Genomic DNA, 25,341 nt, shown 5'->3' on the forward strand with positions numbered 1-25,341 from the left:
ATGTCATGTTTCGGAGAAGAGGTGATCAGTACAGAGGACACGTAGAGAAACTACTTTTCAGGTATTTCAAATAGTGTGTGCTGAGAATGCGGGTAAACCAACCCACTCCCTCACACCTTACCCTGCAATACAAAACAGAAGGTGGTGATACCATTATGCAGTAAATTCGTTGTACAGATTAAGGACAAATTAATATGTGCCAATTCTGAGAACTAACTGCACATTACGGACCGCTGAGGAAAACTTATTTACAGAAAAAAATGGCCAGTGTACCAATATCATTACCAGAACCACAAACGTTGCCAAATTTGTACCTGCTGTTCAAGCAATGATGATAACTGCCAAAACCGCGTCGAGGACCACAAACTCAATAGCTAATACCATCAGTCAGGAAGCTACTAGCAATAACGGAGGATTCACACTTGTGGCCCGAAAGGGAAAGAAGTTAGGAAGAACACCTGACCGCGAATATCAAGGAAGTAACCACGATGATGACACGGATATGAAGGACCACCAAAATACAGCTGGCGTAGATGCAAATATTTCCCTGGCGCGAAAAAAGATATTCGCGCGCAATGGCAAGTCGGTCGTACGGGATTGGACAGACTCTCACTATTAATCCTTTTTTTTTCAATTTTTAGATTGTGCATCCTGTAAATATATGGGAAACTTACGACTATGTGAAGCTAATGTCTTGAGCCGTGCCAAATAAACGTATTAGATAAGAAAATCGTACCACAACAAGGAAAAATAGTTTGAATGATTTATTTCAGTCTATCTGAGCAAAGCGGAGCTTTTTTATAACTTTACAACTTCACTTAGAGGCATGCTCGACTCTGCCACGATGACTGTTCTAAGTTCAATTGTAGTAAACGATTAGATAGAGCTGTTAAAGGCTCACTCGAATCGAATACGTGCGATACGATAAAAAAAACCTTCCTTTTAAATTTCTCTAATGCTAATCAATAACACGGTGCTACAGTGATTTTGTACTTTTCAAGAGACCTAGTGTAGGTTGTAGATCTCATCAAATGCAACATAAATCAATGTATGAAAAATGTTGTATACCCTCAAAATCTTTTTTTTATTTCGATTATAGAGGTTTTAACCTTAAGGTCATTTGCCTCTTCGGGCTAGAAAAATCTCTTATGAAAAATTTCTAACCCTATGTGCGGGGTCGGGACTCGAACCCAGGTGCGTTGCGTACAAGGCAATCGATTTACCAACTACGCTACACCCACTCCTCTCAAAATCTTGATTAAAAGCAAAAAAACGATTTTTCGAAAATTTCGGCACTAAAATTTATTTTGCGTGATCATTTTCCAACAGATTTTAAAACTTGTGAGTGTTTTGAAAAGAAGAAGAAATTTCCTTTCCAACGATATGGTATGTTATGTTCTTTAGTTAAAAGTACTATGCGGTTATAGGATAACAATATGAAAATTAACATTATTTTGCGATTTTTCATTGAAAATATAAAAATTGCTCAGTGTATTAATTAGGAAAGTATTTAATTCCGAATTCAATGATCTATTTTTGATCAACATCAGTTGAAAAATGGATAAGTTATTATTTTTTTTCCAAATTAGGAACCTGCTCGCATGAATTCTTAAGGTATTGTCTCGCACTATAAGATGCTATAATTATTATATCTTCCGTTATTTTATCCAATTTCATGTTCAACGTTCACTCACATACTTTTGAATGTATATGTAATCGAGCAAAACAATTGTCTTTTTGAAAATTTTATATGAGACCGTCCCCTTAAAAGTTCATGCAACCAAGTTTCTAATTTGGAAAAAATAATAACTCTGTTATTTTTCAACCGATTTTGATCATAAATAGAACGTTGGATATGAAATTAAATGTTCTCTTTAAATTTTTATTAAAACAAAGATGCTTTCTAATAAAAGTGTTGAGCAATTTTCATATTTTTGATAAAAAATGGTAATTTTCATATTGTTGTCCCAAACCCGTGTAGCACTTTTAACAAAAGTACATAATATAGCATATCGTTGGAAGGGTCATTTTTTTCTTTTTTTGTCCAAAACACTCAAACAATCGGTTGAAAAATGACTGCGTAAAAAATTGTTTAGTGCCGAAAGTTCCGAAAAATCGTTTTTTTTGCTATAGATCAAGATTTTGAGGGTATATTAAATTGATCAAACGTGGTTTTGTGTTGTATTTGACCAAACCTACAACTTTTGCTATATAATTTTAAAAGCACATTCAATTATTTTTATTTTGTAACACCGTGCAATTATTACATTACCGATAAGTTTAAAAAACAAGGCGTTGGTAATACTAGCAGCATTATCCCACAGTGCACAGTGGTCGCAATGGTACCAAAACGTGCGCTTAATTCATGGTGCTGTAGGAGTTGATTTTAGCGATTTGGTGTGTTAGGAACACTTTTTCAGAATGGAAGCCTCCTTCTTTTGACGTATACTGAATTGTGATTAATCTCCCTAAAAGTGAGATAGAAAATTTATTTCCACTAATTTTCGAGATAGAGGCCTGATGTCAATGACAAAGTTATAGAAAATTCTACTGCGAGAAAACTTGTTGAACATGAAAGCTCTCTAAAATGTAATGGTGTTGAGATAAAGCGCGTTGATTGTGGAAGGCACCCAAAAAATCAATTTTTCATTATAACTTTTTTCTGAGATTTTTTTAATTCTTCATATGTTCCATGAAGTTGCTTAAATTAAGAAATTACAGATATTTGTCGAAGACATCAACATTTTTTATTTCAAAACTTGAGAGTTATTTAATAAAGTGGGTTAAAAATACCGACATTTGAACGTCAATTACTAAGAGATGTGGAAATATGTGGAAGACATTTCAATTCTATGAAAAAGACAGTGACAAGTACTACAAGAAAACATACTACTCACAACGGGCATCCACCGTATGTATGTTTTGCACTTTGTAACAAAATAAGTACGACTTTTTCAGCATAACTTTTTAGCGATTTTTTTCCATGTGTCGAATATTCTAAAAAATCATTAGGAGTAATAAATACACACATAAATCGTGAACTTTGAATTTCTGTTATCTGAAACTTACGAGTTATTCATAATTTAACAGGATTTGGAAAGTGAACACTAGAGACGATTAAAAAGGTTTACTGTATTTTCCTGAGTAGGAACCATATCAAAGAGTATCAGATATCATTTTCACGAAACGACTACGTAGTCAGAGTTGCTAGTTAGGATCCGACTTGCTAGAAAAACCTTAGAAAAATATTTTCACCTATATATTACATCTCTGTCAAATTTTAAGCCTTAAAAAGGCAAGGGGTCTCAGAGGCTCGGCTAGTTACAGTTCCCTAGTTTCAATGAACTTGTAATTCGAAATACAAATGATCGAGCGTTTTCGGGCTTTCGATTCTCTCACTGGATTAAAACGGCAAAACAGAGGCTCTTGGTTTAATTGGGTCTTAGAAGCGATGCTTTATGAAGTCACAATTTTCGCTTGCCTTTTTGAGGGTTAATTTCAAATATTTAATCATCCAATGCGTGCTGACAAAAGAATTATTGACAATTCCGGACACGTAACCGTTGTCACACTATTTCGTTGATAACTTAGAGTGACTGGATTGAGTTCAAATGGATGGGATGAATTGAGGACCTAAGATGAACTAGGGTGGGGCCCCCTTATACTATTAGTAATGATTTTTACTCATGTAAAGACAGTCAAAAAATTTTGCGCATATTTTAGTTGGTTGTTGTGTTAGTTTATAAATAATTCGTAAGTTATAGACTACAGAGCTGAGAGTTTTGGATTCATATGTGTACTTTGACATTTCCAAAGATTTTTTATAATATTCGTAGAATAGAATAATACATAGAAACAATTGCTGAAAAAGTTATGCTTAAAATGTCTTAATTATTTTGTTAGAAAATGCAAAACATACATTGCTGGAAAGAATTTTTGGAATACAGGCCGGTGGATGCCCGTTGTGAGTTGTATGTTTTCTTGTAGTACTTGTCACAGCCTTTCTCATAGAATCGAAATGTCTTCCACATATTTACACATCTCTTAGTAATTGACGTTCAAAATGGCGGTATTTTAACCCACTTTATTTAATAACGCTTAAGTTTTGAAATAAAAAATGTTGACGTCTTCGGCAAATATCTGTAATTTCTTAATTTAAGCAACTTCATAGAACATGTGAAGAATTTAAAAAATTTCAGAAAAAAGTTATAATGAAAAATTGATTTTTTGGGTGCCTCCCACAAACAACGCGCTTTATCTCAACACCATTACATTTTGAAGAGCTTTCATGTTCAACAAGTTTTCTCGCAGTAGAATTTTCTATAACGTTGTCATTGACATCAGGCCTCTATCTCGAAAATTAGTGGAAATAAATTTTCTATCTCACTTTTAGGTAGATTAATCACAATTCAGTATACATCAAAAGAAGAAGGCTTCCATTCTGAAAAAGTGTTCCTAACACACCAAATCGCTAATATCAACTCCTAGAACACCATGAATTAAACTCACGTTTTGGTACCATTGCGACCACTGTGCAGTGTTGTGATAGCATAAAACATATAGAGATAATACAGCTGCCAGCTCTGTTTTTCTTTTCCACCAACAACTGCTCCCGACTTCGTACAATTGGTTTCCTATTCGAGCTCCAAGCTTGTACATGCTGGCAAACGAATATCACAAAGTTAAATTAGTAACACGATGTATCCAAAATGACTGACGTCGAAATGAATTTCTCCCTATTCATAGATTCGAGTAATCTTCAGAGTATGAAGTTTTAAGCAACTATTCAGTAATATCGGAGCTTGTCGTGTCCTCGAACAATTTATTAAAAAAATTTCAAAAAAAAGCCACTATTTTTAACAAAAAAAATATTAAAAGATTTATGAAATTAATATAAAAATTTAGACGAAAAAATTAAATCGTTCAAGGATATGGCAGTTAAATTTCGAACAATTAAAAAAAAATTTTGAAATCGCCACAAAACTTTTTCAGCAAACGTAGTTTCCGCGAAGGCGTTTTTGGAAAAACATAATTTCGAAATAATCACGTTTAAAGTTTCAAGTATAAGCCACAACCCCGCAAGAGAACAAAATGGAATACACTATTAGCTTGCTCCAAACTCGCGCAGAAGCTCATCGCGGGCAACTAAAACAGTGTAAAGGATTCAGCTCGTGATTTTTACCCGAAAAAATTGAAATACTTCCTTATTTGAACGGTTGTTTTGCACAGTATCGACTATTATGGCGATTGAAAGTTGAAATTTATTATTAGCAGTAAGTGCGTTAATAACGTTTAAACATGAGATTTTTAAAATACGTTTCCTTGGTTCAGTCTGTGCTCAATTAAATTATCCGCAAAAACAGTATTTTACTTGTATATACGTTTTTAAATCGTGCACGGAATTTAAAAAAAAAACCTGTTTTAATCCACCTAGCGGTGCAATTGAGCCTTTCTCATTTATACAAACTATGATTTAATGCCTGGTTACGTTCAATAAAACATTGTGGAAATCTCTATTACATTCTTATTACACTTGATAAGCATACATAAGTGCACGACTGTTACGAACCAGATAAGCAACATGTCGACACTGACATACTTGAAACAAACAAAAATATAATATTTATAAAGCTTAATCAGCATGAGTTCAATGTTGTCTTCATGTTAACTTCATGGTGGGGAAGGGAAGGGATATAATTAGTGGAAAGGGAAGGATGCGTCGAGAATCATCTAACTTATTTTAGTGTACGGGGTGGATGAAGGGAATGCAGGAGGAAGGTTGGTCTGAGAGGAAGTAAGGCGAAGGGGTGGGAGGTTGAGAGGTGGGAGGTGAAGGAGTAGATGAAGGGTTCAACACCGTACTTCATATTATACTTTCCATTTGAGAATAGGTTAGTGAAAATTGGTTCAGTCATCACCGAAGTGGCTTCAGATCTCGCATATGCCCGGAACCCGGGACATCCGGAATTAGCGATAGTGGACAATATATTCAAATAATCATTGATTTCAATAGATCTTAAACCTATGAGGTACTACGATTGTATAAGTTCATATGAGAAATTACTAGCGAACCGCAATAACCAACCAGTAAATCCGAAACCAAAAGTCAGAACTGAATGAAATTCAATAACAGTCATTGGGAGTATTATATCTTTCATTTGAAATCAAGTTTGTAAAAATCGGTTAAGAGTTTACTGCAAAATAGGTGCGACATTAGCTCGGCATCTTGAAGAGTTCCCCGGGGGCATCAGGATCCGTCTTAAGTGACCAATGTGATCAAAACTACTTTGATTGGTCATTGGTGATCCAGACCCGCAAATCCAAGTAATGTTGAACTATTTGGATATGTATTAACTCATTCGGACATCATAGGGTTACCAGTTTATATAGGAATTTGCTGTATGACCGCACTATTCAATCCGTAACTCCGGAACCGAAAGTCCGATCAACTAAAAACTCAATAGCGTCTTATGGAAGCGTTATACCGTTTATTTGAAACAAAATTTGTGTAAATCGGTTCAGCCCCCTCTGAGAAAGTTGAGTGACATTATTTGACACACACATACATACACACACATCGAATGGGATATGACACTCGGTTGTAAAATCGATTTTTGGAGTGATTGCATATCCTTTCTTTATATGAGAAAGTCAAAAACAATATTCTACTTGTATACATAACTTACATAGCTTTTTTAATCGTGCACGGAATTTTGAAAAACATGGTTTTCATAAAAAATGGGTTTTAAAGCTTGTTCCCCGCGCCAGTGCTATACAAGGTTAAGCCATCGAAAAATCAGTTCAATACAGTGGCCGTCTGTTTCAAATATTGCCCAATTCGCCCTATCGTTCGTAAAGTGGAACATGTATTGAAGGGACAAAAGCAGCTTATAAGTCATCAATATTCAATTCCATCACACACGTAATGCTGTACTGATAACGTTCAAACATTGACCATGGCACCCATACAATGCATCGTTAAGCAGGACAATGTTAAAATCATGTCTGGATGATACTACGATTGATATGCGTCTGCGTGATTACCCCCCGATCTATGTACAAAATATAGTCGCTGCTCAGGCACCAACGAATGCCTAAATAACATAACCTCTTTTTCCACGTGGGTGCGATAATGTTTAAAACGGATCTGAATGTTATTGTACCAACAGAAGATACTATTTTCTTTGTTACCTATGTAGGTATATTTTTTCCTTTTTTATTTCGACTATGTGCAGTCACATTTTCTTTTCTACATTTTAACGACATTCAATTAGCTAGAGATTACTGGGTAGGAAAAGTTATGAAAATTTAGACTCAAGTGAGAGCAATGATGTGAAGTATACAGTTCGGAAAACTAGAAGTGGCCTTAATACCTTAACACGGGCTTAACTTTTGTCTTCTGCTGATGGGGGTCGAGTTTAGGCAGCATATGAATCACTCAGACAGACAGACTTGTTCTTCTTTACCGTGAGAACCGTAAGTATAAATCCTCGACAGCAGTGTATGTGCCAACGATGTGTGGTTGAAGATCACGTTTAATGAAGTAAAAGTATTCAAATTGCAAAGCGAAAGAGCAAGCCACATTTAGTGGAAGGATGAGATCATTTTCAGGGACTCCTAATTTAGTAGCACCCAAGGACCTCGAATGGGATTAGAACGACTCTGCAACTACTCAACACTGCCTCATATGTCACTAACATTATTATTCACCGTTGTATACCTATTTGGAAATCCACAAAAGGTATTCATTTGTGAAAAAAATTACCATCGTGCGCTCGCCACTAGAATATCTCGCAAATCGCCTATCCGGAGACTTGTTGTATTGTTGTATTTTTGCGTATGTTGGATCTCATTAAAAAAAATGGAAAACATAAAATTCCAACTAGCGGACCATTCTCAAAACTGCTCTGAGCAGAAAAAGTGCGATGTAAACTCAGCATTGCGAATTTTCATCTGAGACACAATGATAAATTAATTTTTATTAACCAACATTATTTAGTAAGTACATGAACCATTAAACGTTCATAAATTGGCAAAATTAAGCAACAAAAACCGATTTTCATCTAATTTTACATCTACTTAACATGGTTATGAAAGATTTTTAATTTTTCCATGTAATTAATATTCTATTAAATGCGTGCTTGCTTGAGTTAATAGTTTTTCGACGTATCTCGGTGCAAACCAATTTTAAGCTCTGGATGAAGTGATCATCTTTAAGGCTCTTTGAGAAATCAACTTTTTTATATACGATTTCTCTAACAAACAATTGAAAATTTGATGTACTTATGAAATCATCGTTTAAACTAAAATTACACTTTTGGCATGCATTTTATTAGTTATTTGAATCGTTAAATAGAAGTGATTTGTGCTTTGTTGGAGTACTTTTTGCGTAATGACTTTACCAAGACACTTTGAAAATAGGCAGAGCAACGAACTTACGAACTTATCGTATACACAAATGTTGATTAAATGTTTATGAAAATCAGCAGATAGCTCATAAAGATTTGTAATAATCCGACGGAAAAAAATATAAATGTTAAGCATGCATTCGTCTGACCGCATCCGAGTTCCGACGGTCTTTTCGGAATCCATTTACAACATTTAATTCTACAAGAAGCAATAACCTCTTATTTTCTCAAGCCAATTTGTCAATTTCCTTCGAATTATTTTTCCTACAAAATTTAAGAAAGTGTCTATCGAAAAGAATCCTCCCAGCCGAGTGGTTTGCCAACATCAGGACCTTCCCTACCTAAACATACAAACAGGCGAAATTTTGCTGTTTTATATACTCCGTCTGTCCATCTGTCTATCTGCGCCTTTTCGCTTCTTTTCGCGTTCGCTCTTCTTTCAGTATCATGGATCGTCGTGGTCGTAGTCACCGTCCTCGTCGTCGTCGTCATCATCATCGTGCTCATTCGTTCACTCGTTTGCTCGCTCGCTCTCCGGGACCCCATCCCGGCTGACTGGTGTGGAACATAGCGAATACAAGCCATGCCGAGCCGCGTGGTATGTGGAAAAAGGCTCCAAACAACTCTCATACCTTCCCCTTCTTCCGGCTTCAGATGGGCAAAAGCACGTGAGCGCCGAGATATACATATTTATTATGCAAAACGTCAAAAATTTGTGTTGATATATAACCGTATGTTGACGGTGCCAGCGAATCAACCGGTGCCCCTCCGGTACGATCCACTAGCAAATAGTAACGAGAGCTGTTTGTGCAATCAGTTGAGCTAACATAAACTAATGTATACGATTCTTTAGTGTGGACTAAGGAATTTCCAATTGCCATCTGTGAACGTGTCTTTATGTTGACAATCGATTGAAATTCCTTGTCCATGAGAACTGGAACGCTTCATAGGCGAAGGACAAATTCGACGAATCGATCGTTCTTAAAAACTGTCTTGAATTCATAAAAAAACACCAAACAACTTTTCTAAACTAACTCTTGTTTCTGGTCGAAAAAAGCAACATTAGCACAGCACTTTACTGCTATTGCGGAATTTAAATACCAACACTTTTCATATCGCACAGTATCGCCTTTCACCATAACTCACCTTGTTTCGCGTTCAAGAATTCGGCTCAAGTGACAAAAACTGACGCAATTACTTTTTTCCCTCTTCAGCAGTCACACCAGAGCAGCACTTGTCTTCTAATTAACAGGCTTTCAAAAATACTCTTACATATTTTTTTCTGTCGATTGTTTACTCAGAAAAATTTTGTCTTTATGTCAACTATTCTTGCTTTATTTATTTGGTTTCAAATTGCACTGAAACACCACTTCCAATAACAAGGTCTAACACTTTGTTTATCTCAGTGACAGTGACGTTCTCCGGCTTGCCTCGTATCACGCAGTCCTGGAGCTCATTGTCAGTGAACTTTCGCTAGCAACAAAAACAAACGAGCTCAGTAGGTTCTCAAACCACGAACCTTCAGCGTCAAACAACGGTCACAGCATGCTACGACCGATGCTGGTTTCCGATTAGCACACCTTCAAAAATCAACACTCATTAGCGAATCGAATCACGTCCGAATGCACCATAAATTCACATTTCACACAAACATGACATTGTTCGGGAACAACCATTTGTCATCGGTGTATACCGGCGAACTTGATACCCGCACGCCCCGCGCTTTTATCTCATTATCGGTAATTAACGACACACGGCTTCTCCGATGGCAGTGTTGTCTTTCCGTCGTCTCCGTCGTTGGGCCCGATAGAGTGCTGTGCGCGATATCGACGACTGTTCAAACAGTAATAATAAGTTGCACCAGTTCCCGTCGCACGTTTGGCCAAAGACTGGCACCTCTGTGGAATGGCCAGTAGGTGTGCCACCGCACATATGATTATGGGTGGTCACACGTTCGCTCGATTGTGTAAACCTCGTCCTGCGATATCCTTGCATGCACTTCCGATACACACTCGCTTCGCTTGACGATGGCGACGTTGATCTTGATGCACACAACACAACAACCACTGGTCCTTTTACATTACCACATTAACCGAGCTGCAAATGAGTCCTATACCACCTTACTTTACAGTACCAGGACACATCCGTTAGCGCTGACCTAGCATCGTTAACTGACTGCTAAGTGTTATTATGCTTCTCCAGCACGTTCCGAAAAACCCCGTTCAGTACAACACTCCACATGTGTCTCCCTGGTCACCGTCTTCGCGCGCTACCACCACCGCCTGCTTGATTATTCACGATCTCATCGTCATTTTCGGTGTATGTGCGGCGGCCACCGCTAATAATATGCCGCTCTCCACACTCTTCTCTTGTATTAGTCATTTTATAATAATAATACATAATAAAATGCGAATAAAATACTCGCTCTGCTCTGCTCTGCTCAGCTCTGTCCGAGTCTTACACCAACAGCAGCAACCCTCATTGCTGCTGCCACTGCTGCTGATATGCCCCTAATTGCACAGAGATCGAGAGTGTAGTTGTAATAATGCACACGCTCTCGAATTTTGCCACTCGCTCTCCTGCTGATCCAAACCCGGTTGCAATAACAAGCCAGCACGCGTGTATGCGTTAATGCACTCTGCTTACTCATTCATACTCATATCGGATGCACAATTTAATGTTCAATCCTTTTGCAGCGAGGCGATGTGCGCGGGTGGGAACGGGGTCACCTTTTTATATAAATTAACTTGGAAACACACGACAGAAGCCGTTCGGCCGACTTGCTTGCACCACCCCGTTTCACCTCGTTGTTTTACGATATAGGCTCAAGTCAAAGTAGGCGATTCGTTTTGCTAGTATCGAACACGGGTGGACAATGTCCAGTCCACCCGCGCACCACCTGTGCACCCACCCGCCCTGTGTTACTGGGCAGCATTAGCGCGAGTACCTAATGTGTAGTATGTAATAGTAGGCCGTTGGATTTCGTCCGTCTCTATGCTGATGGTGCCAAGTAGGGCCAGATGGATCACACACCCAGTACCTACTCACTGCAAACAGCGAAACTTTTCTGGGAGGTAGGTAGGCATAGATTATAGGCTCGTCGCTGCTAGGCCAAAGGAAGCAGAAGTGCGCGCCTTTGCGAAAAGGATTAAAGAGTTGCCAACAATACGGGGCAGGAGTGTTTGAATTTTTATGAAAGCAAATAAATGTACGTTTACAATTTGGGGTTTTAATAGTTGTAATAAAAGAATAAATAAATAAGTAAATAAATAAATAAATAAATAAATAAATTAACAAATAAATAAATAAGCGAAAAAACAATTAAATGAATAAATAAATATACAAATAAATAAATAAATACATAAATAAATAAATCAATAAATATATAAAAAATAAGCAACGATTAATATATATTTAGGTTTATTTCACAAGTTCACAAAAACAAGCTTTCCTAAAAAGAATTTCGTATGTATGTTGGCCCACTGACTACAAAAAATACGGTTGCAGTTGAAAACTGGAAAATCCAACCAGCGACGATCGTATTTTCTCTGGTTCTAAACAATGAAATCACGTTGGAAGTAGTGCGCATTTTTCGTATAATGAAGCACTATAATGCGCACTACCTCCGACATCGTGGATTAGCACTGAATAAGAGAAAAAACGATTGTCGCTGGCGCTGGCCTCGGAAAAAATCTTGAAAGTTTGAGCGAATTCTATACATTTCTTTTCTAAGAAATGTTAAAGGAAAAATCATGGTCGGATATTCACAAAACATCATCAATAAATTAGAAATAGCAAAATAAGGAGCCATTTTCTACCCATTGTCGGGAATTCATGTCATTATTGGTGGAAATTTAATGACAGATAGTAAGGTTATAAATGTTTCTGCTCAATACCAATTGTTATTCTTTTCCTGGACGGTGCACAGTGGTTTTTTCCGCCAAATCGTGCGATCTATTAATTACGCCTAAATCGTTAAATTTGGAACAATGACGTCTTCAGAGAAATTTGTTGACACTATAAGCCCTTTCATATGGCGTTGTTATTTTAATTATTAATCTCCCTAAAAGTGAGATATAATTACCAATTTTCTTACAAGTGCATATATCAAAGTTATGTCTTCGGCAAAGTTGTAGAACAAGCCTTTGCCAATAACTTTACTTAAGACATCAAGTCTTTATCTTTAATATCTTCGGCATTATGTCTGGTTGTTTGTGAATGATCCCTTTAAAGCCTATTCAATAATTTAACGGGAAAATGGCTGAGTTTACGTCCATAGTGTTTTCGGACTGCTCTTCAAAAATAGCAAGGTCTGTCATTTGCTGCTACGAGTTTCGTGATTAATCCTCCTAAAAGTGATATTTTTCAACTATTTTTTAGTAAAAGAAATGATGCGCCGTTTTTGAAAAAGTTGTGTAGATTGCTTTTACGAATAGCATTGCTGAATACAAGAAGTCTCTTCTTTTAATTCTAATGAAGTTATAGCTCGTTATTTTTGGATGACCCCCATAAATACTTTTTTAAATATCTTTTTGCCTTTCTCAATAGAAAGGTATTGCAATTGCTCTGAAAACCGACTTTTTAACGGAGGCCCGGAGGGCCGAGTGACATATACCATTCGATTCAGTTCGTCGAGTTCGGCAAATGTCTGTGTGTGTATGTATGTGTGTGTGTATGTATGTGTGTGTGTATGTGCGTCTGTGTGTGTGTACGCGAACACAATCTCACTCACTTTTCTCAGAGATGGATGAACCGATTTTTACAAACTTAGTCCCAAATGAAAGGTGCAACGTTCCCATAGGCTGCTATTGAATTTCTAATGGATCCGACTTCCGGTTCCGGAATTACAGGGTGATGAGTACGATCACGCAGAAAACGTCGATTTTAAGAAATTCTGCAATGAATGTATAATGGTGAAAATTTTTCCAAAATGTGACCACAACTGCTTCGATTTGTAGTACTAGGTCATTAACAGCCATTCAAAGTCTCTTTGGTCACATTGGCCACCATCATCGGTTCCGGAAGCCCCGGCGGAAGTATCCAAATTCAGAGTAACAGTCACATCGGTTTCTCAGAGATGGCTAGACCGATTCGACTAAACTTGACCTCAAATGAAAGGTATTGCGTCCCCGTAAATGGCTATTAAATTTTATCCCCAACCGACTTCCGGTTCCGGAGTTACGGGTTGTGGCGTGCGATCACATAGCAAATTGTGATTCAAACCGATACCCCGATGGAAGCAAAAAAGGTAAAAATTTCGCTAAAATGTCTCTCAAATAACTTAACTTTGCAGTTCTAGGTCACCGACGGCCAAACAAACTTTCGTTGACTACATTGACCACCATAGACGGTTCCGGAAGTGCCCGGGAAAAGCGGCCATCTTTCTAAATTTACGAACTCACATCAGTTTCCCTGAAATGGTTGGGCCGATTTTCACAAACTTAGTCCCAAATGATAGCTATATTATCCCCACAGATGTCTATAAAATTTCGTACGGATCGCTTATATGGGTCCGGAAATATAGACTAAATCGTCCGGTCACATATGAAATTCCCATATAAGCCGGAACTCAAATTTTTTTTCCAAAGGGGGGACCCCATGAAATTTCAGAAATCGAATTCGTATTTTTGATGCCAAACATCTTTAAAATGCATGAAACGTCGAGATTTTATGTTATCTCGAAAAAATTTTTTTTTATAAAAATCGACTTTTTGGGACTTTGCCGATTTCGCACCTTTTTTCAGTTCAATATTACCGTGGCTGTTTTTTCTTTTTCAAAATTTTAGAACTCGAATAATGATTTATTTTCCTGTATATAGTTGTCATGTGATGTATAATAATAAAATGTAATATATGCATTTAAAAGTTTTTAATGAATATAAACAACGCACACATTCTCGTGTTTCATGATTGAGAAAGGCACAATTGCACCGCTAGGTGGATTAAAATAGGTTTTTATTATTATTCCTACGTGTTTCATATATCCTACGAAGTTATTTCAATCGTCAAAATACACAATTTTTATTAACGTATCTCGAGTACTTTCAGAGATATTTGATATTTTTTGAAAAACAATGGTTTCTTAAAATCATCTGTAACTCTACTGGATAGACAACGATAGACAAGTGAACTCTATTGAATTTCATATTGTTGATGTAGAATTTCTAATTAAAATTAGAGCTGGCTGCCCGTTTTTACCCGTTCAAAAGTTACTGCTTTTCAAACTTTTGCTCTAGAAATAATATTAGTGTACTTTCGACTGTTAATGTGACAATTTATGATTTAGAGATCGGCGTTTCAGTCAATAAAAATCAAGAACACTCGTTGTTCTCTTTCTCCAACGTTTCGGTCCTTATTGGACCTTTTTTGTGAACGGACATCTTGATAAAATAGTGCAGTGACGCCAATCGTGGCCCAATTCAAAGTGTCTGATTTAAACGTTTATTGCGACGAGTGGGTTTAACAGCCATACGGATAAATGATAGTATGACAGCTATATTGTTTAGCATGAACAAAACGACAACAGAACACACAAAAATTCTCGATTCCTTGAAAAAGGTCCAATAAGGACCGAAACGTTGGAGAAAGAGAACAACGAGTGTTCTTGATTTTTATTGACTGAAACGCCGATCTCTAAATCATAAATTCTAGAAATAATCAAATAACTTTTAAGTCGCAATAATCTCTTCTGAAAAGATATGTATCTTGATAAGACGAACAACTTTCTTGAACGTACTGAAACTTTATCTTCGATATTTAAGAAGTTATGTTGCATAAAAGATTTTAAAGAGTCGTTCACAAACAACGGTCAATAACTTCGAGTGTACTAGAAATAGAGATTTTTGGCTTTCAGTAAAAATATTCACAAAAACAAATTCTTTGACACTTCAGAATACTTTATCATGTTTTTCATATTTTGAAAAAACTTGGATCAAATATCTCACTTCAAGAGGGATTAATCACTATAACCATATCGTCATAATAATGGTCTTGGATCATCATAAAACATCCCAGAAGGCATTTTTGCTGTAAGCTTTACCGTTTTCGCGTGAATAATTTTTCGCACGATTTTGGCGAAAAAAAACACTGTGCGGTGGTCAGCTATTTTCGTCCGCGTCCCTTATCACTTATTTTTATAAAGTGATTCATCAGCAGTGCTATCTTTGAAAGTGAACCACCTCGGCTATACAACTATTTATTTCCGATCTTATTTTAATACAAATAATTAAGCAGCCTTCCTTTCGTTATATTCTGTCGCATGTAATTTTAAATTTTCTTTGACTTGAAGGCATTGTAAGGGAACACGTATCCGCTGGTTGATGCCAATCGAGCTGATATTTCTTATAGACTGAACAAACTAATTTATTTGTTAGTTTAGTGTTTATTTGACCAACTAGGAAACTAATCCAATGGGAATACGCGTGGGGAATACGCATGTTCTTGTCTGAGTAAATGATAACTTTTGAATTATGAATGAGGATTGGAAATTGACAGGTAGCAAGAAGAATTCAAAACCAGCCAACAATTTTCGGCAGTCATATCAGCACGAAGGACAAATGTTTATTATCGCATTCATTGGTTAGTCAGTCAATAAATGATATCAATTGTTCTTATTGTATTGAATACTTGCCCATTTTTTGAAGTAGTACAAGCACCATACTACTGTCACGTTAACCATATTTCTTCATGATTATAAAAATATTGTAGTTAGTCGTTTCAGGTATTTCGGTAGTATTTAAAATGTGCCTTAGATAGAATAACAACGCGCACGAATACATACATTAATAATAATACCAAAACGCACGCACCTTAAATAATGCCTGTATTGCCAGAATGAAGAAGCAAGAAATAATAAAACCGTTTACCAGCCGTGTGATTCAATTAAGGGGTTACATATGTTGAGGTCGGCCAAAAAATCGAAATTTTTTATTCTTTTATCGTAAAGTTCAGGATCTTAAGAATGTTATCTCCAATTTTTATTGAGATCGGAGCAGTACACACTTAAAAATATTTACATCTCACAAGATGCACATAAAAGGAGCGTCATAATTCACTTGATTTTAATTTGTCAAAACATGTAAAATTCCATTATTAGACAGCAAAATACATCGCAATGTTGTTTACGCCGAATGTAATTTTCATTTTTTCAAAGTGTGTAGACGCAAAGTTATAGCGTTTTTTATGTTGCTCCCGCACGGACGCGTGGCTTATACGTGAAACTTTAATCGCGATTATCTCGGAAGTTTTCAACCGATCTCAAAACTTGTTTTAGCTTGTTCGTAAGTCAACTGCCGTGTCCTTGAGCGATTCCATATTTTAGTCAAAATTTGCCCATTAATGTTATGAATTTTTAAGATGTTTTTTAGGTAAAAATGGTGTTTTTTAATTGAAAAATTGTCCCCGTTTCCAAAACCAACCAATTTTTTTAAGGAATTGTTCAAGGACACCACAGGTACATATATTGATGAATTTATTTTAGTATTATGCTTTCAGTTGAGCTGTTGGACTGGAATCGTAGTCACGGCAAACCTCTTTTTAAAAAAAACGCGTTTTGCGTAAATTTCTATAACTTCGACAATTATTAATATTTTTAGACGTATAACAAGTATTTCCTAGACTTATGGCTGCATAACATTAAAAACATTCAAACTTTTCCCTTTTTTACGCATATCAACATATATAACCCCTTAAACATAAGCAACACTCCCGACTGTCGCCTGTCTGGAGCTGAAGTTGCTTTTTGGAAAAAACGAGCATTTCAAAATTTATTCAATAAACGATAAATCTATCGTTAATTTTCGGCAGTAGGCTGCCCAGAGCAATCAGCACATGATAGCACTACTGAGAGTAGCATAGATCGCATCACTCATCTAGGTGAATCCAGATTTGTGGCCTCACTTATCTACTCAGTTATTTTGCTCTCTTAACTTTTTAAAATTCGTTCGATTTGGTAGGAAAGACTAAACTAATTCTAGAACAGACGTTTCTTAGTAATTTATCTGAAAATTTTACCTCTTTTCTTTTTAAAGTTAGTGATAGCGCTATCTATTCAATGAAATATGAACCACGTATTTTACAGTCGAAAAATGACCCATATTATGAACTAAAATTCCTCTGAACGTACTGTTTACCTGTTATTCAACTGTTATTTCGCAAACCAAAAAGTTCGTTAAAGGTGATTCGAATAAACCATGAAAGCCGGCAACCCGGCTCTTAACCATCCATCCCCAATGATAACACCGCTCGCCTACTCCTCCACTTTCATTGACAAAAACAAACCAAAACAACCGCCTGACTCGTGTTGGCAGCGCGTGTTCATCAGAATACGATCTCGTTCTAACACACCGATACCGCTGCAACTGTTTTACCGCTCATCTCGTCACATTAATTCTCTCATTTCACTTTTGCTACCAACTACCATTACCATCAACAAGCGACCGACCTCGCCGACCATCCCGTCGCTTCATTGATGACACTGCTGACGACGACGACGACGACGACGACGACGACGACGGCAACGACGGTGACCGAGGCAATGATGATCCACTCATACCATACGGGTCCAGTCGTTGAGAAAAGAGGAGAAATAAAAATTGCATCTCAGCAGGCTTTTGCTGTGGTGTGCCCACATATGTGTGAGGGGTAACGAAGAGCTTTTTTCATCCCACCCGGATGAGGTGCTCCTGTCGAAGCAAACGGTAATATGCAATGCCTACCAACACATCGATACCGCATAGAGAGGGTTCTTTTTTGCTGGATGCATTTCCTTCTACTTCGGGTGGCGCATGCTTACTGCGATTGTAAACAACAACCACACGGTGGTATGCACACGGAAATTAAACTGCACAGAAATATAAATTCAAATTACCAAACTTTTTTCTGTTCTTTTTTGTTATGATCGAATCACCCATACCGATTCCCGGGTATTGTTCCGTCGGTCTTCGTATGTGGAAGAGGTGTCCAATTCCATACCAGACCCCCTTTGCCCGCCGGTCCATGCTATTGGTGGTGGACGATATTAGAAAAGTATCAATTAATTATTACTTTCAAGAATACTGACCGGTGTTCTCTTTCCCACTATAGGGTGCTTTTATTTGCAACTTGCACAATCGTGGCACAGAACTAGAGCGAAGGAAAACGGGAACGGATCGGGTGGAGTTGCTTCGAAGTGTATCGACCGAGTGTATGTGAGAAGTTTTAATTACTTTGTATTTTGATAATGGCCTATAATTTCTGGAAATATTACAGCTACGAACTGGAAGCTCTTTTGTGTTCGTGCACGTCTACTAGTTGGTGATGTTATTTGAGGAACCGATGACGATTGATTCGGGAGCATAAAGCGTAGAAAAGGGGAACACAATTCGTAGATTGTTAGTGCTTGTTTGGTGTGGGAGGCAACATCTCATAGACGGAATTCCATAGAATATTGATTCCAAGTTTGGACTGTAAATGAACAAAGTATTGAAATGAAAAAGTGTACGTTGCGCAAATCTAATTTCAATCACTATACTTCTAAATTGTTTTTTGTTTTTTAATTGACATGCGACTCCATCAAAACCTAATCCTTTGAATTAGATCTGTGACATTTGACGTGCGACGTGATTAAAACCTTCCTTCAGACGCACTGAGTGCACACCGCTCTGAAAATCTAGCGAAATCATTTTAGGGCACCAGCGACTGCTCGTTCAATGAGCTCATTATACTAAAAAGGTTCAAGAGCTGGTAAACATTAAAGCACATTGTCGAAATAGCTTATTTGGCAAGCAATCGGTATCTGTGGAAACCGGAGAAAAATTTTCGACACAACAGGTACTATCAACGTCTAAACATCTATTACCATGTTTGGAGTAGCCTAATGAACAAGCACTTTAACTTGAATTAACTTTTCTCCTCACTGACATGAATGCACTGAACTGTTCCGAACTACGGCTGATCAAAACCTATCTGACCAGAATGAAACTGAAACTCCTAAAGACCAAGTTAAAGGATTCAAATAAGACGCTTATTAAGTAAATAAATATGAGGAAAAGGTCCGGATATGACTATACAAGTTCTTATGGAAGGCTAAAAAGAAAAAAAGTCGAGAAATTTACTATCTAACAATCAATTGTGCAAAATGCTGTGATTAAATTAAGGGATGTTGGGTTGGCTACAGCCGCATGTTCTATTTTGCAAAATCTATCGACATCAAAACGGTAAAAAATGGAAACTGAAAACACTGCATACTAGCCCCGGTCTTCCCTATACTTTTGACGTAAGACTACGTCTTTGTTTTCGATACAGGGGTGCACGTTGCAAATTCTACAAAAATGGTATGTAACGAAAAGTGGTCCAATTTTAAACGCATATAATTCAGCCATCTCACGATAAATTTTCAAATTTTTTGCGCATATCGCCCCGAAATACTTCTAAGAATAGATTCCAATAGATAAACCCAAAGATTTTTGATATCAGGGCATTAAAAATTTAAATAATGAGCAACCTAGTCAAAATATCGCGCATTTACACACAGAAGATAGCGCTTCCCTAGTCCAGCACGACAGACTTGTGTTCCTAGCGCGCTACGCTTCTTTGAATGACGTCATCATCGACTATTTAAACGGACGGATTTCGCCAGAGCAGCTCAGTTGCCTGTTGAGCGGCAGACGAAGCAGGTCACTGCGTTGTGTGTTTTCACAGCCAGTGCAGCTGAGTTAGAAGTCCGTTACACTGCCTGTGGAGGTACGCTACCCAGTGAATGTGCGACTGATCTTGTCCGTCAAACACTATGCTATCTTTTGTGTTGTGCTCCAGCACACTTTTATGTATAATTATTCGTACACAAAATAGTTTGTACATGCGAGCCCCATTTGCAAACACGGTTAACATAGTGTCGTGGTATTAGTTGTCTCTTTCGCTCTACCCATCAGCGTTAATACATTTTGCTTTGTGTGCTTGGGTTTAATGTTTGAGGTGAATGTGTAGGTAGGTAGATCTAATTTGTTACTAAATTGCACGACGAAAGTTTATTATTTACGTTCGATCAATTCATTGATTCATTTCCCCTTCACGTGATTCATTTTAACTCAGCCTATAGTATTTTGATTCTACTAATAGGTACATACTACAAAGCCTATTTATGAATGAATACACTACCACTTGAAAAACCGTTGCAAAAACGCATCTTGTGCATATATAATATTGTTTTCGATTCTTGTATATTTATAGTTTCGATATATGATTAAGACCCATAGGGCTGCCCCTTGTAGTTTTTTGTTTAAAGTGAGTCTGCGTCTACTTTCGTGGTAGTCGTGGGATACATGCTAAGTAAAAAATAAGAATGTAATAGACATTCCCACAATTCTATTAAACAAAACCAGCTAATGAATCGTAGTTTGGATAAATGAGAAAGGGGCAATTGCACCACTAGGTGGATTAAAACAGGTTTTTTTTCTTGCAAGACAACTTGCAGTTGTCGCAAGAGGATTCTTGCATTTTTGTTAGTGTTTTTACCGGGCAGGTTTAAGTGTACTAAACCAACAACCTTCAAATAGTTTTTGGTTTGGGATGACAAGCTAATTTTTTTTAACTGCGGAGCACACGGTTTATGGCAACACTTTGAATAGCTTATCTCCTTATGAAATTGTGGGTAGGATTTGATAACAGTCCAATCAATACTAGAACCATTACAGCATAACAACCATTGCCGGAAGGATGGGATGGATTTGAACGATAACGACTAATTACTGTCTTCTGTATTTTTTTTTTTTTTATTCATTTCGTTTATTTGATAGGCACAAATGCGTTAGCTTGGCGGTGCCAAATTCTTTTGTTTTTACATTTTGTATATTTTAAAACTAGGAGGTTACAATGTTGAAATATTTTTTTAAAAAAGAAAAATTTTACAGCTATCTTAAGACTAGAAATAAGATTCTATATACAAGAGAGGGGGCGAAAGATTTTTTTTATGAAAAAATTTTAAAACAAGGAATTCAATAGTAATAATTTTTAGGAAATATTTACAGTTATCTTAAAACTAACAATATAGTTTGGTACACAAAAGGGGGAACAAATATTTATGAGAAAATTCGCAGGTGTTTTAAGACTAGGGATACAATTCTATTTACAAGATGGGGGACAATAGTTTTAACAAAGAGGTAAAATTACAACTATCTTAAAACTAGGAATACAGAATACAAATTTGAACTTTTTTAGCGGAGACTTATGCTTGGTCAAGATATTCAGAGGGGGGCTGTAGAAGCAGTTGTATCAAGGACAGGGGAGAGAAAGCGTAGATGGTGACCGGGAGAGAAGAGCAAAACTTGCAACTTTCGCTCAAACGGGAGATCAGCGAAAGATTACCGCCTCAGTCTAGTAGGTCGGATTGGCGGATGGTATTCTTCGGACCCGCGGGGAATCCTTCAAAAGTCATCGGACCTTGAGTCGCTCTCGCTTCAGTTTCCGTAGTGGTAAGTGCGACGGCGGTTACATAGTTGCAGTCTGGAGCTGATCGGTCCCACAAGGCAAGAGAAAGCTTCTAAAACGAGAAATAAAAAGAGAGGGGCTAACTTGGGATATTTGTCGTTTTTATGAAAGTATAAATAAGGGACATATAGGGGAAATCACGATTTGCCAGTATATCTCGGACTGGGACATTGGGTGGTCTACCTCGGGCCCGAAGGGAATCCTTTAACTGAGACCTGGCGTCCAAGTACCCGGCGCATACCCAGACAACGTGCTCGATGTCGTGATATCCCTCGTCACAAGCGCACAGACTACTCTCCACAAGCCCAATACGCCGCAGATGCGCATCCAATGTGTAGTGGTTGGACATAAGTCGGGACATTACACGAATAAAATCCCGACCCACATCCATCCCCCTGAACCAAGGCTTCGTTGATACCTTTGGGATAATGGAATGTAGCCATCGTCCAAGTTCACCATTGCTCCACGAGGTTTGCCAACTGTTGAGTGTCCTCTGACGACAAATACTAAAAAATTCGTTGAAGCAGATTGGTCTTTCGTATATGTCACCATTTAATGCGCCCACCTTTGCTAATGAGTCGGCCTTTTCATTGCCCGGGATAGAGCAATGAGAGGGGACCCAAACAAAGGTAATTTGATAAGATTTTTCAGATAACGTACACAAGGACTCCTGTATCTTCCCCAGGAAATATGGGAATTGCTTTTTGGGCTTCATCGCACGAAGAGCCTCGATGGAGCTGAGGCTGTCCGAAATGATGAAGTAGTGATCTGTGGGCAGAGTGTCGATGATCCCAAGGGTGTACTGAATTGCAGCTAACTCTGCGACGTAAACTGAAGCGGGATCATTGAGCTTGAATGAAGCGGTGATAGTATTGTTGAAGATACCGAAGCCAGTGGACCCATCGAGATTTGATCCGTCAGTGTAGAACATTTTGTCACAGTCGACTTCTCGGAATTTATTATAAAATATATTGGGGATCACTTGCGGGCGTATATGGTCCGGGATTCCACGAATCTCTTCCTTCATGGATGTGTCGAAGAATACAGTAGAATCAGAAGTATCTAGGAAACGAACACGGCTGGGAGTATATGAAGAAGGATTAATGCTCTGTGCCATGTAGTCGAAGTACAAGGCCATAAATCGGGTTTGAGAATTAAGCTCGACGAGCCTCTCGAAGTTTTCAATCACCAACGGGTTCAGAATGTCGCATCGGATGAGCAATCGATATGAGAGTTCCCAAAATCGATTTTTTAGCGGAAGAACGCCCGCCAGCACTTCGAGACTCATCGTATGGGTCGAGTGCATGCAACCCAAGGCAATGCGCAAGCAACGATACTGGATTCTCTCCAGTTTGATGAAGTGTATGTTCGCAGCGGAGCGGAAACAGAAACACCCGTACTCCATCACCGACAATATCGTTGTTTGGTACAACCTAATCAGGTCTCCTGGGTGAGCACCCCACCATGTTCCAGTTATTGTTCGGAGAAAATTGATCCTTTGTTGGCATTTCTGTTTCAGATACCTAATGTGACATCCCCAGGTACCTTTAGAGTCGAACCAGACCCCGAGATATTTAAATGTGAAAACCTGGTTGATCGTTGCACCCATTAATAAAAGCTGGAGTTGCGCCGGCTCACGCTTCCTAGAAAAAACAACCAACTCAGTTTTCTCCGTGGAGAACTCAATACCCAGCTGAAGAGCCCAAGCAGACAAATTGTCCAAGGTATTTTGTAATGGTCCTTGCAAGTCGGCAGCTTTGGGCCCTGTAACAGAGACCACCCCGTCGTCTGCAAGTTGCCTTAGCGTGCATGAATTGGCAAGACAATCGTCAATGTCATTCACGTAAAAATTGTAGAGTAGGGGACTTAGACATGAGCCCTGGGGAAGACCCATGTAGCTAAATCGCGATGTTGTTAAATCGCCATGCGAAAAGTGCATGTGCTTTTCAGACAACAGGTTTAGCAAAAAGTTGTTTAAAATTGGCGAAAGACCATGCTGGTGCAGCTTCTCTGACAGAATGTAGATAGAAACTGAGTCAAAAGCCCCCTTAATATCCAAGAAGACTGATGCCATCTGCTCTTTGTTAGCATAGGCCATTTGGATTTCTGTAGAAAGCAACGCAAGGCAATCGTTCGTCCCTTTGCCTTTGCGGAAGCCAAATTGTGTATCTGACAGTAAGCCATTTGCTTCAACCGAATTGTCGAGGCGAAACAAGATCATTTTCTCGAACAACTTCCGAATACAGCACAGCATTGCAATCGGCCGATATGAGTTGTGGTCGGAGGCTGGTTTTCCTGGTTTTTGGATGGCGATGACCTTCACTTGCCTCCAGTCATGAGGGACAATGTTACCCTCAAGAAACTTGTTAAATAAATTCAACAAGCGCCTTTTTGCAGTGTCAGGCAGATTCTTCAGCAAGTTGAATTTGATTCTGTCTAACCCTGGGGTGTTATTGTTGCATGATAAGAGAGCAAGTGAGAACTCCACCATCGAAAACGGTGTTTCGTTCGCGGTATCGTGAGGAGACGCGGCGCGGTACGTTTTCTGTACCGGGACAGAGTCCGGACAGATCTTCTTGGCGAAAGCAAATATCCAACGGTTTGAATATTCCACGTTCTCGTTGGTACTATTACGGTTACGCATACGTCGAGCCGTACCCCAAAGAGTGCTCATCGCTGTTTCTCTCGTTAACCCATCGACGAACCGGCGCCAATAACTACGTTTTTTGGCTTTCATTAGACTCTTCATTCGCCTTTGTAACGACGCGTACTGTAGATAGCTAGCGGGTAACCCGTCTTCCCGGAAGGCCTTATATGCAGTGGACTTTTCCGCGTACAGCTCTGAGCACTCTTTATCCCACCACAGGGTGGGAGACCGTCCATGGGTATTCGCGCTGGGTACTGGTTTAGTCTGAGCTTGATTCGCACTGTCGAGAATCAAGCCAGCCAAAAACCTGTACTCTTCCTCCGGAGGAAGTTCTTGAGTGGATTCGATTTTAACGGATATCGCGGTCGCGTAACTCTTCCAATCAATGTTCCGTGTGAGGTCATACGATACATTGATTGTTTCCGATGGTCTTGAACCGTTAGCAATTGAAATCACGATAGGCAAATGGTCGCTACCGTGGGGATCAGGGATCACCTTCCACATGCAATCTAACTGTAGCGAAGTCGAGCATAGAGATAAATCCAACGCGCTTGCGCGTGCTGGTGGTGTAGGAATCCGCGTCATTTCTCCCGTGTTTAAGATGGTCATGTTGAAATTATCGCAAAGATCTTGGATTAATGTTGATCTATTATCATCATGAAGACAGCCCCATACCGTACCGTGCGAGTTAAAGTCTCCCAGAACTAGCCGCGGTGCCGGTAAGGATTCCGTGATATTACAAAGCGTTCGGTGCCCTACCGAGGCTCTAGGAGGAATGTAGATGGAAGCAATGCAGAGGTCTTTACCTTTGATTAAAACTTG

The 25,341-nt window shown here is 38.4% G+C and overlaps 1 protein-coding gene across 7 annotated transcripts in view; it reads right to left on the reverse strand.

The window, feature by feature from the left end:
• LOC131691933 (probable nuclear hormone receptor HR38) overlaps window positions 1–10,870 on the reverse strand; it is a 392,678-nt gene extending 381,808 nt beyond the window's left edge. For 2 of the 7 annotated variants that reach the window (XR_009305884.1, XR_009305885.1), the window contains exon 1: window positions 9,555–10,870. The gene's annotated coding sequence lies outside the window, so the exon portion shown is untranslated. The remainder of the gene's footprint in view (window positions 1–9,554) is intronic. The other 5 variants (XM_058978695.1, XM_058978694.1, XM_058978693.1 and 2 more) reach the window with 4 other exon arrangements.
• Window positions 10,871–25,341: the final 14,471 nt, after the last annotated feature.

The sequence above is a fragment of the Topomyia yanbarensis genome, chromosome 3 (assembly GCF_030247195.1).
Source record: "Topomyia yanbarensis strain Yona2022 chromosome 3, ASM3024719v1, whole genome shotgun sequence".
In the NCBI taxonomy this organism is placed as follows: Eukaryota; Metazoa; Arthropoda; class Insecta; order Diptera; family Culicidae; genus Topomyia; species Topomyia yanbarensis.